This window comes from Triturus cristatus, chromosome 1_1, assembly GCF_964204655.1.
Source record: "Triturus cristatus chromosome 1_1, aTriCri1.1, whole genome shotgun sequence".
Classification (NCBI taxonomy): Eukaryota; Metazoa; Chordata; class Amphibia; order Caudata; family Salamandridae; genus Triturus; species Triturus cristatus.
Window position 1 is genome coordinate 1,253,746,994 of NC_140579.1, and position 16,023 is coordinate 1,253,763,016.

Consider the following 16,023-nt stretch of genomic DNA (forward strand, 5'->3'; position numbering starts at 1 on the left):
TTTTGAAACGTACCAATATTCCTCTAAAATCAACCGAACTACGAATTCTGATTTACTCAACTGTTATCAGGAGAGAACCCAGGGCTGCATCTTTTAACAAAGCACTAACCCTGAAAAGTAATTCTAAGCGTACATACCAGTAACTTGTATTTCCTTCCATAGGAATCCACTGTGTGGTTTTCACCAGAAAATGTTCTAAGTGTCCAATTTTGAAACGTAGAAATATTCCTCTAAAATCAGCCGAACTACGAATTCTGATTTACTCACCTGTAATCAGGAGAGAACACGGTGCTACATCTTTTAGCCCAGCACTGACCATGAAAATTAATTCTAAGCGTACTTACCAGTAACTTGTATTTCCTTCTATAGGAATCCATTGTGTGGTTTTCACCAGAAAATGTTCTAAGTGTCCAATTTTGAAACGTACAAATATTCCTCTAAAATCAGTCGAACTACGAATTCCGATTTACTCACCTGTAATCAGGAGAGAACCCAGTGCTACATCTTTTAGCCCAGCACTGACCCTGAAAAATAATTCTAAGCGTACTTACCAGTAACTTGTATTTCCTTTCATAGGAATCCACTGTGTGGTTTTCATCAGAAAATGTTCTGTGTCCAATTTTTGAAATGTACAAATATTTCTCTAAAATCAGCCGAACTACGAATTTCGATTTGCTCACCTGTTATCAGGAGAGAACCCAGGGCTGCATCTTTTAGCCCAGCACTAACCCTGAAAAGTAATTCTAAGCGTACTTACCAGTAACTTGTATTTCCTTCCATAGGAATCCATTGTGTGGTTTTCACCAGAAAAATATCTGTGTCAATTTTTGAAACGTACAAATAATCCTCTAAAATCAACTGAACTACGAGTTCCGATTTACTCACCTGTTATCAGGAGAGAACCCAGTGCTGCATCTTTTAGCCCAGCACTGACCCTGAAAAGTAATTCTAAGCATACTTACCAGTAACTTGTATTTCCTTCCATAGGAATCCATTGACTGGTTTTCAGCAGAAAAGTTTCTAAGTGTCTAATTTTGAAAGGTACAAATATTCCTCTAAAATCAGCCGAACTACGAATTCCGATTTACTCACCTGTAATCAGGAGAGTACCCAGTGCTGCATCTTTTAGCCCAGCACTGACCCTGAAAATCATTTCTAAGCGTACTTACCAGTAACGTGTATTTCTTTCCATAGTAATCCATTGTGTGGTTTTCACCAGAAATATATCTAAGTGTCCACTTTTTGAAATGTACAAATATTCCTCTAAAATCAGCAGAACTATGAATTCCGATTTACTCACCTGTTATCAGGAGAGAACCCAGTGCGGCATCTTTTAGCCCAGCACTGACCCTGAAAATTAATTCTAAGCGTACCTAGCAGTAACTTCTATTTCTTTCCATAGGAATCCATTGTGTGGTTTTCACCAGAAAAGTTTCTAAGTGTCCAATTTTGAAACATACAAATATTCCTCTAAAATCAGCCGAACTACGAATTCCGATTTACTCACCTGTAATCAGGAGAGAACCCAGTGTTGCATCTTTTAGCCCAGCACTGACCCTGAAATGTAATTCTAAGCGTACTTACCAGTAACTTGTATTTCCTTCCATAGGAATCCACTGTGTGGTTTTCACTAGAAAATGTTCTAAGTGTCCAATTTTGAAACGTACAAATATTCCTCTAAAATCAGTCGAACTACGAATTCTGATTTACTCACCTGTAATCAGGGGAGAACCCAGTGCTGCATCTTTTAGCCCAGCACTGACCCTGAAAAATAATTCTAAGCGTACTTACCAGTAACTTGTATTTCCTTGCATAGGAATCCATTGTGTGGTTTTCACCAGAAAAGTTTCTAAGTGTCCAATTTTGAAACGTACAAATATTCCTCTAAAATCAGCTGAAATACGAATTCCGATTTACTCACCTGTAATCAGGGGAGAACCCAGTGCTGCATCTTTTAGCCCAGCACTGACCCTGAAAAATTATTCTAAGCGTACTTACCAGTAACTTGTATTTCCTTTCATAGGAATCCACTGTGTGGTTTTCATCAGAAAATGTTCTGTGTCCAATTTTGAAACGTACAAATATTCCTCTTAAATCAGCCGAACTACGCATTCCGATTTACTCACCTGTAATCAGGAGAGAACCCAGTGCTGCATCTTTTAGCCCAGCACTGACCCTGAAAAGTAATTCTAAGCGTACTTACCAGTGACTTGTATTTCCTTCCATAGGAATCCACTTTTTGGTTTTCATCAGAAAAGTTTCTAAGTGTCCAATTTTGAAACGTACAAATATTCCTCTAAAATCAGCCGAACTACGAATTCCGATTTACTCACCTGTAATCAGGAGAGAACCCAGTGCTGCATCTTTTAGCCCAGCACTGACCCTGAAAAGTAATTTTAAGCGTACTTACCAGTAACTTGTATTTCCTTCTATAGGAATCCACTGTGTGGTTTTCACCAGAAAATGTTCTGTGTCCAATTTTGAAACGTACAAATATTCCTCTAAAATCAGCCGAACTACGAATTCCGATTTACTCACCTGTTATTACGAGAGAACCCAGGGCTGCATCTTTTAGCCCAGCACTGACCCTGAAAAGTATTTCTATGCGTACTTACCAGTAACTTGTATTTCCTTGCATAGGAATCCATTGTGTCGTTTTCACCAGAAAAATATCTAAGTGTCCATTTTTGAAACGTACCAATATTCCTCTAAAATCAACCGAACTACGAATTCTGATTTACTCAACTGTTATCAGGAGAGAACCCAGGGCTGCATCTTTTAACAAAGCACTAACCCTGAAAAGTAATTCTAAGCGTACATACCAGTAACTTGTATTTCCTTCCATAGGAATCCACTGTGTGGTTTTCACCAGAAAATGTTCTAAGTGTCCAATTTTGAAACGTAGAAATATTCCTCTAAAATCAGCCGAACTACGAATTCCGATTTACTCACCTGTAATCAGGAGAGAACACGGTGCTACATCTTTTAGCCCAGCACTGACCATGAAAATTAATTCTAAGCGTACTTACCAGTAACTTGTATTTCCTTCCATAGGAATCCATTGTGTGGTTTTCACCAGAAAATGTTCTAAGTGTCCAATTTTGAAACGTACAAATATTCCTCTAAAATCAGTCGAACTACGAATTCCGATTTACTCACCTGTAATCAGGAGAGAACCCAGTGCTGCATCTTTTAGCCCAGCACTGACCCTGAAAAATAATTCTAAGCGTACTTACCAGTAACTTGTATTTCCTTTCATAGGAATCCACTGTGTGGTTTTCATCAGAAAATGTTCTGTGTCCAATTTTTGAAATGTACAAATATTTCTCTAAAATCAGCCGAACTACGAATTTCGATTTGCTCACCTGTTATCAGGAGAGAACCCAGGGCTGCATCTTTTAGCCCAGCACTAACCCTGAAAAGTAATTCTAAGCGTACTTACCAGTAACTTGTATTTCCTTCCATAGGAATCCATTGTGTGGTTTTCACCAGAAAAATATCTGTGTCAATTTTTGAAACGTACAAATAATCCTCTAAAATCAACTGAACTACGAGTTCCGATTTACTCACCTGTTATCAGGAAAGAACCCAGTGCTGCATCTTTTAGCCCAGCACTGACCCTGAAAAGTAATTCTAAGCATACTTACCAGTAACTTGTATTTCCTTCCATAGGAATCCATTGACTGGTTTTCAGCAGAAAAGTTTCTAAGTGTCCAATTTTGAAAGGTACAAATATTCCTCTAAAATCAGCCGAACTACGAATTCCGATTTACTCACCTGTAATCAGGAGAGTACCCAGTGCTGCATCTTTTAGCCCAGCACTGACCCTGAAAATCATTTCTAAGCGTACTTACCAGTAACGTGTATTTCTTTCCATAGTAATCCATTGTGTGGTGTTCACCAGAAATATATCTAAGTGTCCACTTTTTGAAATGTACAAATATTCCTCTAAAATCAGCAGAACTATGAATTCCGATTTACTCACCTGTTATCAGGAGAGAACCCAGTGCGGCATCTTTTAGCCCAGCACTGACCCTGAAAATTAATTCTAAGCGTACCTAGCAGTAACTTGTATTTCTTTCCATAGGAATCCATTGTGTGGTTTTCACCAGAAAAGTTTCTAAGTGTCCAATTTTGAAACATACAAATATTCCTCTAAAATCAGCCGAACTACGAATTCCGATTTACTCACCTGTAATCAGGAGAGAACCCAGTGTTGCATCTTTTAGCCCAGCACTGACCCTGAAATGTAATTCTAAGCGTACTTACCAGTAACTTGTATTTACTTCCATAGGAATCCACTGTTTGGTTTTCACTAGAAAATGTTCTAAGTGTCCAATTTTGAAACGTACAAATATTCCTCTAAAATCAGTCGAACTACGAATTCTGATTTACTCACCTGTAATCAGGGGAGAACCCAGTGCTGCATCTTTTAGCCCAGCACTGACCCTGAAAAATAATTCTAAGCGTACTTACCAGTAACTTGTATTTCCTTCCATAGGAATCCATTGTGTGGTTTTCACCAGAAAAGTTTCTAAGTGTCCAATTTTGAAACGTACAAATATTCCTCTAAAATCAGCCGAACTACGAATTCCGATTTACTCACCTGTAATCAGGGGAGAACCCAGTGCTGCATCTTTTAGCCCAGCACTGACCCTGAAAAGTAATTCTAAGCGTACTTACCAGTGACTTGTATTTCCTTCCATAGGAATCCACTTTTTGGTTTTCATCAGAAAAGTTTCTAAGTGTCCAATTTTGAAACGTACAAATATTCCTCTAAAATCAGCCGAACTACGAATTCCGATTTACTCACCTGTAATCAGGAGAGAACCCAGTGTTGCATCTTTTAGCCCAGCACTGACCCTGAAAAGTAATTCTAAGCGTACTTACCAGTAACTTGTATTTCCTTCCATAGGAATCCACTGTGTGGTTTTCACTAGAAAATGTTCTAAGTGTCCAATTTTAAAACGTACAAATATTCTTCTAAAATCAGCCGAACTATGAATTCCGATGTACTCACCTGTAATCAGGAGAGAACCCAGTGCAGCATCTTTTAGCCCAGCACTGACCCTGAAAAGTAATTCTAAGCGTACTTACCAGTAACTTGTATTTCGTTCCATATGAATCAATTGTGTGGTTTTCACCAGAAAATGTTCTAAGTGTCCAATTTTGAAATGTACAAATATTCCTCTAAAATCAGCCGAACTACGAATTCCGATTTACTCACCTGTAATCAGGAGAGAACACGGTGCTGCATCTTTTAGCCCAGCACTGACACTGAAAAGTAATTCTAAGCGTACTTACCAGTAACTTGTATTTCCTTCCATAGGAATCCACTGTGTGGTTTTCACCAGAAAATGTTCTAAGTGTCCAATTTTGAAACGTAGAAATATTCCTCTAAAATCAGCCGAACTACGAATTCCGATTTACTCACCTGTAATCAGGAGAAAACACGGTGCTACATCTTTTAGCCCAGCACTGACCATGAAAATTAATTCTAAGCGTACTTACCAGTAACTTGTATTTCCTTCCATAGGAATCCATTGTGTGGTTTTCACCAGAAAATGTTCTAAGTGTCCAATTTTGAAACGTACAAATATTCCTCTAAAATCAGCCGAACTACGAATTCCGATTTACTCACCTGTAATCAGGAGAGAACCCAGTGTTGCATCTTTTAGCCCAGCACTGACCCTGAAATGTAATTCTAAGCGTACTTACCAGTAACTTGTATTTCCTTCCATAGGAATCCACTGTGTGGTTTTCACTAGAAAATGTTCTAAGTGTCCAATTTTGAAACGTACAAATATTCCTCTAAAATCAGTCGAACTACGAATTCTGATTTACTCACCTGTAATCAGGGGAGAACCCAGTGCTGCATCTTTTAGCCCAGCACTGACCCTGAAAAATAATTCTAAGCGTACTTACCAGTAACTTGTATTTCCTTCCATAGGAATCCATTGTGTGGTTTTCACCAGAAAAGTTTCTAAGTGTCCAATTTTGAAACGTACAAATATTCCTCTAAAATCAGCTGAACTACGAATTCCGATTTACTCACCTGTAATCAGGGGAGAACCCAGTGCTGCATCTTTTAGCCCAGCACTGACCCTGAAAAATTATTCTAAGCGTACTTACCAGTAACTTGTATTTCCTTTCATAGGAATCCACTGTGTGGTTTTCATCAGAAAATGTTCTGTGTCCAATTTTGAAACGTACAAATATTCCTCTTAAATCAGCCGAACTACGCATTCCGATTTACTCACCTGTAATCAGGAGAGAACCCAGTGCTGCATCTTTTAGCCCAGCACTGACCCTGAAAAGTAATTCTAAGCGTACTTACCAGTGACTTGTATTTCCTTCCATAGGAATCCACTTTTTGGTTTTCATCAGAAAAGTTTCTAAGTGTCCAATTTTGAAACGTACAAATATTCCTCTAAAATCAGCCGAACTACGAATTCCGATTTACTCACCTGTAATCAGGAGAGAACCCAGTGCTGCATCTTTTAGCCCAGCACTGACCCTGAAAAGTAATTTTAAGCGTACTTACCAGTAACTTGTATTTCCTTCTATAGGAATCCACTGTGTGGTTTTCACCAGAAAATGTTCTGTGTCCAATTTTGAAACGTACAAATATTCCTCTAAAATCAGCCGAACTACGAATTCCGATTTACTCACCTGTTATTAGGAGAGAACCCAGGGCTGCATCTTTTAGCCCAGCACTGACCCTGAAAAGTATTTCTATGCGTACTTACCAGTAACTTGTATTTCCTTGCATAGGAATCCATTGTGTCATTTTCACCAGAAAAATATCTAAGTGTCCATTTTTGAAACGTACCAATATTCCTCTAAAATCAACCGAACTACGAATTCTGATTTACTCAACTGTTATCAGGAGAGAACCCAGGGCTGCATCTTTTAACAAAGCACTAACCCTGAAAAGTAATTCTAAGCGTACATACCAGTAACTTGTATTTCCTTCCATAGGAATCCACTGTGTGGTTTTCACCAGAAAATGTTCTAAGTGTCCAATTTTGAAACGTAGAAATATTCCTCTAAAATCAGCCGAACTACGAATTCCGATTTACTCACCTGTAATCAGGAGAGAACACGGTGCTACATCTTTTAGCCCAGCACTGACCATGAAAATTAATTCTAAGCGTACTTACCAGTAACTTGTATTTCCTTCCATAGGAATCCATTGTGTGGTTTTCACCAGAAAATGTTCTAAGTGTCCAATTTTGAAACGTACAAATATTCCTCTAAAATCAGTCGAACTACGAATTCCGATTCACTCACCTGTAATCAGGAGAGAACCCAGTGCTGCATCTTTTAGCCCAGCACTGACCCTGAAAAATAATTCTAAGCGTACTTACCAGTAACTTGTATTTCCTTTCATAGGAATCCACTGTGTGGTTTTCATCAGAAAATGTTCTGTGTCCAATTTTTGAAATGTACAAATATTTCTCTAAAATCAGCCGAACTACGAATTTCGATTTGCTCACCTGTTATCAGGAGAGAACCCAGGGCTGCATCTTTTAGCCCAGCACTAACCCTGAAAAGTAATTCTAAGCGTACTTACCAGTAACTTGTATTTCCTTCCATAGGAATCCATTGTGTGGTTTTCACCAGAAAAATATCTGTGTCAATTTTTGAAACGTACAAATAATCCTCTAAAATCAACTGAACTACGAGTTCCGATTTACTCACCTGTTATCAGGAAAGAACCCAGTGCTGCATCTTTTAGCCCAGCACTGACCCTGAAAAGTAATTCTAAGCATACTTACCAGTAACTTGTATTTCCTTCCATAGGAATCCATTGACTGGTTTTCAGCAGAAAAGTTTCTAAGTGTCCAATTTTGAAAGGTACAAATATTCCTCTAAAATCAGCCGAACTACGAATTCCGATTTACTCACCTGTAATCAGGAGAGTACCCAGTGCTGCATCTTTTAGCCCAGCACTGACCCTGAAAATCATTTCTAAGCGTACTTACCAGTAACGTGTATTTCTTTCCATAGTAATCCATTGTGTGGTGTTCACCAGAAATATATCTAAGTGTCCACTTTTTGAAATGTACAAATATTCCTCTAAAATCAGCAGAACTATGAATTCCGATTTACTCACCTGTTATCAGGAGAGAACCCAGTGCGGCATCTTTTAGCCCAGCACTGACCCTGAAAATTAATTCTAAGCGTACCTAGCAGTAACTTGTATTTCTTTCCATAGGAATCCATTGTGTGGTTTTCACCAGAAAAGTTTCTAAGTGTCCAATTTTGAAACATACAAATATTCCTCTAAAATCAGCCGAACTACGAATTCCGATTTACTCACCTGTAATCAGGAGAGAACCCAGTGTTGCATCTTTTAGCCCAGCACTGACCCTGAAATGTAATTCTAAGCGTACTTACCAGTAACTTGTATTTACTTCCATAGGAATCCACTGTGTGGTTTTCACTAGAAAATGTTCTAAGTGTCCAATTTTGAAACGTACAAATATTCCTCTAAAATCAGTCGAACTACGAATTCTGATTTACTCACCTGTAATCAGGGGAGAACCCAGTGCTGCATCTTTTAGCCCAGCACTGACCCTGAAAAATAATTCTAAGCGTACTTACCAGTAACTTGTATTTCCTTCCATAGGAATCCATTGTGTGGTTTTCACCAGAAAAGTTTCTAAGTGTCCAATTTTGAAACGTACAAATATTCCTCTAAAATCAGCCGAACTACGAATTCCGATTTACTCACCTGTAATCAGGGGAGAACCCAGTGCTGCATCTTTTAGCCCAGCACTGACCCTGAAAAGTAATTCTAAGCGTACTTACCAGTGACTTGTATTTCCTTCCATAGGAATCCACTTTTTGGTTTTCATCAGAAAAGTTTCTAAGTGTCCAATTTTGAAACGTACAAATATTCCTCTAAAATCAGCCGAACTACGAATTCCGATTTACTCACCTGTAATCAGGAGAGAACCCAGTGTTGCATCTTTTAGCCCAGCACTGACCCTGAAAAGTAATTCTAAGCGTACTTACCAGTAACTTGTATTTCCTTCCATAGGAATCCACTGTGTGGTTTTCACTAGAAAATGTTCTAAGTGTCCAATTTTAAAACGTACAAATATTCTTCTAAAATCAGCCGAACTATGAATTCCGATGTACTCACCTGTAATCAGGAGAGAACCCAGTGCAGCATCTTTTAGCCCAGCACTGACCCTGAAAAGTAATTCTAAGCGTACTTACCAGTAACTTGTATTTCGTTCCATATGAATCAATTGTGTGGTTTTCACCAGAAAATGTTCTAAGTGTCCAATTTTGAAATGTACAAATATTCCTCTAAAATCAGCCGAACTACGAATTCCGATTTACTCACCTGTAATCAGGAGAGAACACGGTGCTGCATCTTTTAGCCCAGCACTGACACTGAAAAGTAATTCTAAGCGTACTTACCAGTAACTTGTATTTCCTTCCATAGGAATCCACTGTGTGGTTTTCACCAGAAAATGTTCTAAGTGTCCAATTTTGAAACGTAGAAATATTCCTCTAAAATCAGCCGAACTACGAATTCCGATTTACTCACCTGTAATCAGGAGAAAACACGGTGCTACATCTTTTAGCCCAGCACTGACCATGAAAATTAATTCTAAGCGTACTTACCAGTAACTTGTATTTCCTTCCATAGGAATCCATTGTGTGGTTTTCACCAGAAAATGTTCTAAGTGTCCAATTTTGAAACGTACAAATATTCCTCTAAAATCAGCCGAACTACGAATTCCGATTTACTCACCTGTAATCAGGAGAGAACCCAGTGATGCATCTTTTAGCCCAGCACTGACCCTGAAAAGTAATTCTAAGCGTACTTACCAGTGACTTTTATTTCCTTCCATAGGAATCCACTTTTTGGTTTTCATCAGAAAAGTTTCTAAGTGTCCAATTTTGAAACGTACAAATATTCCTCTAAAATCAGCCGAACTACGAATTCCGATTTACACACCTGTAATCAGGAGAGAACCCAGTGCTGCATCTTTTAGCCCAGCACTGACCCTGAAAAGTAATTTTAAGCGTACTTACCAGTAACTTGTATTTCCTTCTATAGGAATCCACTGTGTGGTTTTCACCAGAAAATGTTCTGTGTCCAATTTTGAAACGTACAAATATTCCTCTAAAATCAGCCGAACTACGAATTCCGATTTACTCACCTGTTATTAGGAGAGAACCCAGGGCTGCATCTTTTAGCCCAGCACTGACCCTGAAAAGTAATTCTATGCGTACTTACCAGTAACTTGTATTTCCTTGCATAGGAATCCATTGTGTCGTTTTCACCAGAAAAATATCTAAGTGTCCATTTTTGAAACGTACCAATATTCCTCTAAAATCAACCGAACTACGAATTCTGATTTACTCAACTGTTATCAGGAGAGAACCCAGGGCTGCATCTTTTAACAAAGCACTAACCATGAAAAGTAATTCTAAGCGTACATACCAGTAACTTGTATTTCTTTCCATAGGAATCCATTGTGTGGTTTTCACCAGAAAAATATCTAAGTGTCCATTTTTGAAACGTACCAATATTCCTCTAAAATCAACCGAACTACGAATTCTGATTTACTCAACTGTTATCAGGAGAGAACCCAGGGCTGCATCTTTTAACAAAGCACTAACCCTGAAAAGTAATTCTAAGCGTACATACCAGTAACTTGTATTTCCTTCCATAGGAATCCACTGTGTGGTTTTCACCAGAAAATGTTCTAGGTGTCCAATTTTGAAACGTAGAAATATTCCTCTAAAATCAGCCGAACTACGAATTCCGATTTACTCACCTGTAATCAGGAGAGAACACGGTGCTACATCTTTTAGCCCAGCACTGACCATGAAAATTAATTCTAAGCGTACTTACCAGTAACTTGTATTTCCTTCCATAGGAATCCATTGTGTGGTTTTCACCAGAAAATGTTCTAAGTGTCCAATTTTGAAACGTACAAATATTCCTCTAAAATCAGTCGAACTACGAATTCCGATTTACTCACCTGTAATCAGGAGAGAACCCAGTGCTGCATCTTTTAGCCCAGCACTGACCCTGAAAAATAATTCTAAGCGTACTTACCAGTAACTTGTATTTCCTTTCATAGGAATCCACTGTGTGGTTTTCATCAGAAAATGTTCTGTGTCCAATTTTTGAAATGTACAAATATTTCTCTAAAATCAGCCGAACAACGAATTTCGATTTGCTCACCTGTTATCAGGAGAGAACCCAGGGCTGCATCTTTTAGCCCAGCACTAACCCTGAAAAGTAATTCTAAGCGTACTTACCAGTAACTTGTATTTCCTTCCATAGGAATCCATTGTGTGGTTTTCACCAGAAAAATATCTGTGTCAATTTTTGAAACGTACAAATAATCCTCTAAAATCAACTGAACTACGAGTTCCGATTTACTCACCTGTTATCAGGAGAGAACCCAGTGCTGCATCTTTTAGCCCAGCACTGACCCTGAAAAGTAATTCTAAGCATACTTACCAGTAACTTGTATTTCCTTCCATAGGAATCCATTGACTGGTTTTCAGCAGAAAAGTTTCTAAGTGTCCAATTTTGAAAGGTACAAATATTCCTCTAAAATCAGCCGAACTACGAATTCCGATTTACTCACCTGTAATCAGGAGAGTACCCAGTGCTGCATCTTTTAGCCCAGCACTGACCCTGAAAATCATTTCTAAGCGTACTTACCAGTAACGTGTATTTCTTTCCATAGTAATCCATTGTGTGGTTTTCACCAGAAATATATCTAAGTGTCCACTTTTTGAAATGTACAAATATTCCTCTAAAATCAGCAGAACTATGAATTCCGATTTACTCACCTGTTATCAGGAGAGAACCCAGTGCGGCATCTTTTAGCCCAGCACTGACCCTGAAAATTAATTCTAAGCGTACCTAGCAGTAACTTGTATTTCTTTCCATAGGAATCCATTGTGTGGTTTTCACCAGAAAAGTTTCTAAGTGTCCAATTTTGAAACATACAAATATTCCTCTAAAATCAGCCGAACTACGAATTCCGATTTACTCACCTGTAATCAGGAGAGAACCCAGTGTTGCATCTTTTAGCCCAGCACTGACCCTGAAATGTAATTCTAAGCGTACTTACCAGTAACTTGTATTTCCTTCCATAGGAATCCACTGCGTGGTTTTCACTAGAAAATGTTCTAAGTGTCCAATTTTGAAACGTACAAATATTCCTCTAAAATCAGTCGAACTACGAATTCTGATTTACTCACCTGTAATCAGGGGAGAACCCAGTGCTGCATCTTTTAGCCCAGCACTGACCCTGAAAAATAATTCTAAGCGTACTTACCAGTAACTTGTATTTCCTTCCATAGGAATCCATTGTGTGGTTTTCACCAGAAAAGTTTCTAAGTGTCCAATTTTGAAACGTACAAATATTCCTCTAAAATCAGCCGAACTACGAATTCCGATTTACTCACCTGTAATCAGGGGAGAACCCAGTGCTGCATCTTTTAGCCCAGCACTGACCCTGAAAAGTAATTCTAAGCGTACTTACCAGTGACTTGTATTTCCTTCCATAGGAATCCACTTTTTGGTTTTCATCAGAAAAGTTTCTAAGTGTCCAATTTTGAAACGTACAAATATTCCTCTAAAATCAGCTGAACTACGAATTCCGATTTACTCACCTGTAATCAGGAGAGAACCCAGTGTTGCATCTTTTAGCCCAGCACTGACCCTGAAAAGTAATTCTAAGCGTACTTACCAGTAACTTGTATTTCCTTCCATAGGAATCCACTGTGTGGTTTTCATTAGAAAATGTTCTAAGTGTCCAATTTTGAAACGTACAAATTTTCTTCTAAAATCAGCCGAACTATGAATTCCGATGTACTCACCTGTAATCAGGAGAGAACCCAGTGCAGCATCTTTTAGCCCAGCACTGACCCTGAAAAGTAATTCTAAGCGTACTTACCAGTAACTTGTATTTCGTTCCATATGAATCAATTGTGTGGTTTTCACCAGAAAATGTTCTAAGTGTCTAATTTTGAAATGTACAAATATTCCTCTAAAATCAGCCGAACTACGAATTCCGATTTACTCACCTGTAATCAGGAGAGAACACGGTGCTGTATCTTTTAGCCCAGCACTGACACTGAAAAGTAATTCTAAGCGTACTTACCAGTAACTTGTATTTCCTTCCATAGGAATCCACTGTGTGGTTTTCACCAGAAAATGTTCTAAGTGTCCAATTTTGAAACGTAGAAATATTCCTCTAAAATCAGCCGAACTACGAATTCCGATTTACTCACCTGTAATCAGGAGAGAACACGGTGCTACATCTTTTAGCCCAGCACTGACCATGAAAATTAATTCTAAGCGTACTTACCAGTAACTTGTATTTCCTTCCATAGGAATCCATTGTGTGGTTTTCACCAGAAAATGTTCTAAGTGTCCAATTTTGAAACGTACAAATATTCCTCTAAAATCAGTCGAACTACGAATTCTGATTTACTCACCTGTAATCAGGGGAGAACCCAGTGCTGCATCTTTTAGCCCAGCACTGACCCTGAAAAATAATTCTAAGCGTACTTACCAGTAACTTGTATTTCCTTTCATAGGAATCCACTGTGTGGTTTTCATCAAAAAATGTTCTGTGTCCAATTTTGAAACGTACAAATATTCCTCTTAAATCAGCCGAACTACGAATTCCGATTTACTCACCTGTAATCAGGAGAGAACCCAGTGCTGCATCTTTTAGCCCAGCACTGACCCTGAAAAGTAATTCTAAGCGTACTTACCAGTGACTTGTATTTCCTTCCATAGGAATCCACTTTTTGGTTTTCATCAGAAAAGTTTCTAAGTGTCCAATTTTGAAACGTACAAATATTCCTCTAAAATCAGCCGAACTACGAATTTCGATTTACTCACCTGTAATCAGGAGAGAACCCAGTGCTGCATCTTTTAGCCCAGCACTGACCCTGAAAAGTAATTTTAAGCGTACTTACCAGTAACTTGTATTTCCTTCTATAGGAATCCACTGTGTGGTTTTCACCAGAAAATGTTCTGTGTCCAATTTTGAAACGTACAAATATTCCTCTAAAATCAGCCGAACTACGAATTCCGATTTACTCACCTGTTATTAGGAGAGAACCCAGGGCTGCATCTTTTAGCCCAGCACTGACCCTGAAAAGTAATTCTATGCGTACTTACCAGTAACTTGTATTTCCTTGCATAGGAATCCATTGTGTCGTTTTCACCAGAAAAATATCTGTGTCCATTTTTGAAAAGTACCAATATTCCTCTAAAATCAACCGAACTACGAATTCTGATTTACTCAACTGTTATCAGGAGAGAACCCAGGGCTGCATCTTTTAACAAAGCACTAACCCTGAAAAGTAATTCTAAGCGTACATACCAGTAACTTGTATTTCCTTCCATAGGAATCCACTGTGTGGTTTTCACCAGAAAATGTTCTAAGTGTCCAATTTTGAAACGTAGAAATATTCCTCTAAAATCAGCCGAACTACGAATTCCGATTTACTCACCTGTAATCAGGAGAGAACACGGTGCTACATCTTTTAGCCCAGCACTGACCATGAAAATTAATTCTAAGCGTACTTACCAGTAACTTGTATTTCCTTCCATAGGAATCCATTGTGTGGTTTTCACCAGAAAATGTTCTAAGTGTCCAATTTTGAAACGTAGAAATATTCCTCTAAAATCAGTCGAACTACGAATTCCAATTTACTCACCTGTAATCAGGAGAGAACCCAGTGCTGCATCTTTTAGCCCAGCACTGACCCTGAAAAATAATTCTAAGCGTACTTACCAGTAACTTGTATTTCCTTTCATAGGAATCCACTGTGTGGTTTTCATCAGAAAATGTTCTGTGTCCAATTTTTGAAATGTACAAATATTTCTCTAAAATCAGCCGAACTACGAATTTCGATTTGCTCACCTGTTATCAGGAGAGAACCCAGGGCTGCATCTTTTAGCCCAGCACTAACCCTGAAAAGTAATTCTAAGCGTACTTACCAGTAACTTGTATTTCCTTCCATAGGAATCCATTGTGTGGTTTTCACCAGAAAAATATCTGTGTCAATTTTTGAAACGTACAAATAATCCTCTAAAATCAACTGAACTACGAGTTCCGATTTACTCACCTGTTATCAGGAGAGAACCCAGTGCTGCATCTTTTAGCCCAGCACTGACCCTGAAAAGTAATTCTAAGCATACTTACCAGTAACTTGTATTTCCTTCCATAGGAATCCATTGACTGGTTTTCAGCAGAAAAGTTTCTAAGTGTCCAATTTTGAAAGGTACAAATATTCCTCTAAAATCAGCTGAACTACGAATTCCGATTTACTCACCTGTAATAAGGAGAGTACCCAGTGCTGCATCTTTTAGCCCAGCACTGACCCTGAAAATCATTTCTAAGCGTACTTACCAGTAACGTGTATTTCTTTCCATAGTAATCCATTGTGTGGTTTTCACCAGAAATATATCTAAGTGTCCACTTTTTGAAATGTACAAATATTCCTCTAAAATCAGCAGAACTATGAATTCCGATTTACTCACCTGTTATCAGGAGAGAACCCAGTGCGGCATCTTTTAGCCCAGCACTGACCCTGAAAATTAATTCTAAGCATACCTAGCAGTAACTTGTATTTCTTTCCATAGGAATCCATTGTGTGGTTTTCACCAGAAAAGTTTCTAAGTGTCCAATTTTGAAACATACAAATATTCCTCTAAAATCAGCCGAACTACGAATTCCGATTTACTCACCTGTAATCAGGAGAGAACCCAGTGTTGCATCTTTTAGCCCAGCACTGACCCTGAAATGTAATTCTAAGCGTACTTACCAGTAACTTGTATTTCCTTCCATAGGAATCCACTGTGTGGTTTTCACTAGAAAATGTTCTAAGTGTCCAATTTTGAAACGTACAAATATTCCTCTAAAATCAGCCGAACTACGAATTCCGATGTAATCACCTGTAATCAGGAGAGAACCCAGTGCAGCATCTTTTAGCCCAGCACTGACC